Below are 6,568 nucleotides of genomic sequence, written 5' to 3'. Positions count from 1 at the left end.
TAATGTTAACTTACTCATACTTGAATCATAGTTAAATTGGAGTAAAGGAAGGTGAGTTTACACCTAAGTTTAGAAAGATTTGCAAAAAAGTAAAAAAAGAAGAAAAAGAAGAAATTCTCTCTTGGAGAACAGGAAGCCTTTCTGGATCTCAGCTGAGAGTAAAAAAGTGAAAACCTGGATAAATTAACAAGACAGAGAAAAGTACTGTGCTCTTTCTTTAAAAGACATTAGGGGATAGATTGCATTGAGAAGGTAAGAGTTTTATATGCAGTTCTTTCAACATTTATTAGAACCCATCACATTTTAAAAATACTAAAACTATTAATTTTTTACAGCACTTTTAGGTTTACCAGAGTGTTCCTTCTCCTCCCAGCCTCATTTTCCTCTCTTATTAACATTTTGCATTGGCTGGTACATTTGCTACAATTGACAGGCTAATATTGATATATTATTATTAATTCAAGTCCATGGTTTACACTCGAGTTCACTCCTTGTGTTGTACCGTTCTGTGGAACCCATAGCTTTTTAATCTACCATTTTTAATTGTATTAAAGAAAGTCTAAGAAGGTGAGGCTTACGATTAAAGATTATTATCACAAAGGACCTGATTAGAAAATTCACCAGTCTTTGAAGTAGAACCAACAAAACTGCAGATTCTTTACCCTAGAGTGGACTTTAGTGAGCTCGTCCAGCACAGTCACTTCACAGGTAAAAACTAAAACCCAATGAGGCATCAATGTTAATGATGAAAGTCACTACCTACCTATGTTTCACACACACACACACACACACACACACACACACACACACACACACACACACAAAGTATTGGACCCAAAAAGTAATAGCCTGTGGATCTCATTTCCCTGTAAGGATGCTTCACGGATAACATCGAGTCGGTTATTAATTAATTAATAAGGAAGACTAAAAGGTGGGGGGGTATGTGGAATTATAAGAGTTGTCTATTCTAAACAATTTAGACCGGAAGATAGAAACCTAAAAAAAGTTAAACAATGGCACTTAGTGTTGCAGACGTGATTAACTACCTAATTGAGAGTATGCCAATTTTATATGAGTCTATTGGCCCACACATTGGTCTCATGGAGTGGTCACAGGAAGGCTACAGTTCAGCTGGATCTTAGAGAATGGGTAGGGTCTGGATGAGCAAAGGGGAGGAAGGCAGGCATTCCTTGTAGTGACAGTGATTGGAAACAGGGAAAAAAGGAAGCATCAGACTTATTGCAGAAACAGCAAGTGGAACCATTTAGCTGAAATGAAGACTTTATTTAGGGAAGCAGCTGATGATAACGCTGGAAATTGGATCACACTGTGGTCTGAAAGCCAGCTCGGAATATGGGCTTCATCTTGTAGTTAGAGGGGAGCTACTGGGTTTCTTTAGTCAAGGAGTTACGTGATCAAAGCATTACTTTTAGGAGATTATTAGTGCCTGATTAAGTGAAGCTGGGAATGTTTGGACTCTAGCCCTGTCTTTTCCAAGTTGTTTTCATGATGGACAACTGTGTTTTTTCCCCAGACTCCAATGTTAACATTGGCAACACTGGAGTGCCACTGAATTAATCTACTATTGAGAGGCTTCTTATTAAACGTAATATAGGCTGTCATTTAATGTGTGTGAAAATCCTGACGAGTCACAGAAATTCTTTTATGAACATCAGTTTCCTTATTAGTAAAATCAGAAATTAAAAAAAATCCTTTACCTGTTGTCTAAAGGGTATCAGGTAACTTTCAAGGATATCTAAATATTGGGCTGGCCAAAAAGTTCATTCAGATTTTTTCCGTAAGATGTTATGGAAAAACCCGAATGAATTTTTTGACCAACGCAACACATTATGGCAGGATAAATTGAGTGGAACAAAGGAAGAGAACACCTTAAGAGTGGAAACAGGATATTCACAGGGTTGAGAAACTGAGTCTAAGCAAAACTAGAAAAGCAAATACTTGCTTTTCATCTTTAGCAATCTTTTGAAGAAAAGGGTGAGCAAAAAAAAATTTTTAATGTATCACAGTGGACCTCTACATCTTAGGATGATAATGATGAAATCCCAAGTCTTCTAAGTGTGGGGGGAAAGGGAGTTAGTGTTGGGAAAACAGGCAGGAGGGTGTTGGTTAAGAGAAAATTGAGGGAATTCGAAAATGCGGTTGGAAATGATGTCAAAATTGCGGGTTATGGGTGGTTGTAAAGAGATAATTCTGATTTTAATTAGTCAGAGGATCTATATTCGAGAAGCCTGATGTCAGGCCAAAACAAACTAGAAGAAGAAGAGAGATTGTGCAGTAATCTTCATCCAAAGAATTCAGTGCACTTGTAAATATTAACAGGAGTAATTGTAATTGAATTTAAGAGGGCAAATGTCCAATTCACAGACTTCATAGAACCTAAAAATAATATTGTCCTGGGTTTAAGAATAAGCCATTCACTTCAAATTCAGAAGCAAAGAAGAGGAGCAGTAGAATGGCAAGTAGTTACAAGTATGGAAATAAATGCTTACTTAAAAAGGAATCCAATTATGTACTACCTAAACGAAGAAAGAAAGGAGGATACAATGAAGAGACATGGAAGGATAACATAAAAGACATTACACACTGTGAAGGATAAAGGGAAGGAACTATTTAGATAGATACTTTTGTAGAAGTGGATACATCCAGATTACTTAATAAGCAGTCATTGCTCTTTTGTAAAGCATCCCTAGAAAGTAGGTTGTGATTATCACCCCATTTTACAGATGAGGACACTGTAAAATGCCCCTTAAAGCTTTAGCACATTAACCTTAGGTTGCCGATTGGCAAAGCATCTAAATAGTAATTTGGCCATGATCAGAAACACTAATATTTCTTTCTGTTATTTGGGATCTTTAGTTTAACCTAGAAGAATGGTTCCTTTGATTTATCTGCTACACAACTGGTCAGTATCCCATGATGACATCTCAGTACTACCATATATTTTAGATTACCAGAAAAATCAAGCAAACGTCAAGGATATCTTAGTAGCAAGAAATCCATACTCATGATTATCTGCTAATATTTCTGCAGCATCCCAGAATTTCTTTTATAAGTACTGCCCAAATTTATTGTGGCTTTCTTTGAATTTGTGAAAACAGACACAAACGAAATATTTTCTTGTGATTTGTTGCAGGGTAGCAGCTTGGCCTTTTGGGAATGTGAATCACAGACCACTGTCATAAAATAACTTGTGTTTGGAAACTTTTTTGAATAATAACTGGTTTTGGACAAGACTTTTTTTTCCTAAATAAGAAAATGCAAAGTTTCTTCATAAGAAATTTCATCAGAGATTTGAGTGAAAAAAGAAATGTGTGATTTTGTTTTAATGGTACCAAAATGGATACAAGATCATCAGATGCTCAGACTAGATACTTGTAAGGAATGATGATTGCGACAGTAAAGAAATATATTTTTGAAGAAGATTCAGAAGCTAACCACCTTCCTTCCCCCAAACAGACTTTAGGGTAATAGAAAACTATGCCTTTAGCATATGACAAATAAGAGAAGAGCTACTGTTAGGGAAATGTCTGGTTTACCTTTCTGGAAACCATTTTATTTGTTCCACAGGGGTGGGTCATGGAACTTGCTGAGAGAGCAGGCTTACGAAACTGTTGTGTGATCAGAGCTCAGGGAGGGACTGCTTTGACTCTCTTGTTACCATGTGAGGGATAGAATCTTGCAACCAGAAGGCTCCACAACAGTTGGGAACGACAGTTGTATGAGTAGCAAGTGGAAGACAAATGTGTGTCGTGTTACTCCTGCTCGGAGACTACATACCACGACTGTGCCAAGATTTCCTGCTTGCATCAGTACTTTTCATAATTACCAAACCTCGTGTGGACGTAATCCACGAGTAGCAAAAAATCTTACAAATAATATCGACACCTTCTTTAGGTTGGGCACTCTGGCCGATATTCACACACACACACACACACACACACACAGCCTTATTTAGATGACTTATTATAGCCCTTGTTCCGTTTCCTATCTTCCACTATAAATTAAGCTCCACCTCCTCCTGCAGAATTAAAAGAGCGGAAATTTAAAAAGCATGTTAAAGTTTACCATGAACTGTTACTGTCCTCTTATTAGTGGCTAACTCTTGTCGTTCATTTCCTTGCTGATCACTTATCTGGGTACCAATATTATTTTTGTTCTCCTCGGCTTTTATACAGTCAGTTCTGCCTATTGCTCTTTCCCTGCCTTGTCCCAATGTGGACTTTGACTCTTGATTCCTGGGCCCCACTGCACTGATACCCATAGACATTTCAGCATAACAGGAACTACTATGAAAAGAAGATACCGATAAACTCCAAACTGTAAATTAAACCATGAGCGTTTACGAACAAAATTAAACGAAATAGTATAGAGTAGTACAGCACTGAGTTTAGGGGGAAGAAAAAAAAACGATAGGTTTAAGAGTTGTTCACCAGAAGCAATTCACTTGCAAAACTTCATCCAAGGAGCAGGCATGTAGAGAAAACTTTTTAGAGCCCGACGACATATGTAGAAAGCCAGAACCTGGTGAGTTTGGGAGCTGATAAGATTTGGGGTGGCAGAGATGGTAGTGTAGCAGGTAAGTATACATTGGCAGTGGACACGTGTTGGAGAAAGAGGGCGCCTTAAAGCTGGTAGGGTTGGAGTTGTGGTGCTGGCAGTTTATTTACAGGAAGAAAAGGTTACTTATAATCAATGACATCCAAGGGAAACTTGAACTGCTTAAACGCTGTGTTGAATCCTGTCCTGTAGCCTGGCCCCCACACCTAGTGTACCCCTGTGTTGATGCTGAAATTCCATAATTATAGATATAACCCCCATTACAATGAAAATATGCCAGGAATAACCTAATAACCCGGCATATTTTGAACCTGAGATATAAAATATATTTTTTAAACCTGAAAAAAAATATGTATATTAAATGTGAAATCAGGTTCTACTAGATAGACCATCAAGGTGGGAATTAAATCTCAAAGAGGAGAAAGGGAACTTGGAAAAAAACACTGTCTGCTGCAGAACTGTGTTTAGGTGCCACGTGCTCTCCCTGCGCCGCGACGGCTCCAGGTGAGAGTGTAAAGGAAGCTCAGACTGCCTAGGAGGCAGCAGGTGCGGGGCTTCAGGAGGTGGTCTGCCCTGCACGTGGTGGGAGTCCCTGTAAGGCCAGATGTGACTGTACCTTGGACACGTTACTTAACCTCTCTAAGCCTGAGTTCCTTTATCAGTGAGGTGTGGGTACCAACACCTTGCAGCTGCCAGTTATTATTTTTAAAATAACCTTTATTTGAGAATATTTTAGATCTACAGAAAATTTATCAAGGCTGTACAGAGAGCTCTTGCATACCTGCATCCAGTTTCATCCATTGATAACATTTTTTTTATATTACTATGGTACCTTTGATCAAAAACAAGAAAATTCCATCAGTGCATTACTATCAACTAAACTCCAGCCTTTATTTGGATGTTACCTAATTTCTCCATTAATGACCTCTCTCTATTCCAGGATCCCATCCAGGGCACCATGTTCCATTTAGTTATCAGGCCTCCCCAGTCTCCAGAGACTCTTTTCAATATTTAAAAGGTAATTAATGTTAAAGAACACTTAGTAGAGTGCTGGGCATGCAATAAGAAATTGGTCAACACTCACATATATATATTTATAACTATATGACAGGCACTATTCTAAACACTTTAGAAATACCAACTCATCTAATCCTCGTGATAATTCCATGAAGACTCCAGTTATATCCACTTCACAGATGCGTAAACTGAGGTTCAGGAAGGTCAAATCCATCGCCCAAGATTATGCATCTGGCACAGCTGGGATTCAGTTCAGGCTGGCTGGCTTCCAAGTTCATGCTTTTAATCTTAGGTTGCCTTTCTCCACAAATGCTTAATACACGCTGCTCATTAGTAGTAAATCCTGGAACTGGTGACTTCTCTCCAGTGTAGTAGGGGTATTACTAACTAGTTGTTTTCTCCCCTCCGTTCCTCACTAAGAATATGTTTGTTTCCACATTGTTAGATCATGGATAAGATTGTATTGTTTTAATTGAATGCTGTTTGCTCTTTCTAGTGTTCCCTAGTATGCACTTGTCAACAATGCTTATGAGGAATTCTTTTAGGAACCACAAGTATCACCTCTATCAATCACTTCTAGTACTTTTTCACCTCTTTGATAGGACACCAAATAATACTCATTAAACTCTTCTACTAGTTGGCATTGAACTAGGTGCTTTTAAATGAAGTTAGAGACTAAGTTCCTTGTAATAGTGTATCCTGTAAGGTTAATGGTATCAATATCGGCATTAATATGAATTAAGTCATTGTTCTTAAACCTCGACATGGTTACATTTAAAGTCATTTTCTCTTCTCCCCCTCAAGCATCACACCATACCAACTTCCCCATTTTCATCACACAATCTACCAGGTTCTCAAAATTTGAAACAGTGGACTTTTTTTTTTTTTTTCATTCCCTTTTTTTCTTTGTTCCAGAGAGGTACAACGTTATAGAGTTATTGTAATGTTTTTCAGAAAATATGATCTTTAAGCT

The sequence above is a fragment of the Balaenoptera borealis genome (assembly GCF_965194805.1).
Source record: "Balaenoptera borealis genome assembly, chromosome: 12".
NCBI classification, from domain to species: domain Eukaryota; kingdom Metazoa; phylum Chordata; class Mammalia; order Artiodactyla; family Balaenopteridae; genus Balaenoptera; species Balaenoptera borealis.
Note: the sequence above shows the minus strand (reverse complement) of the source record.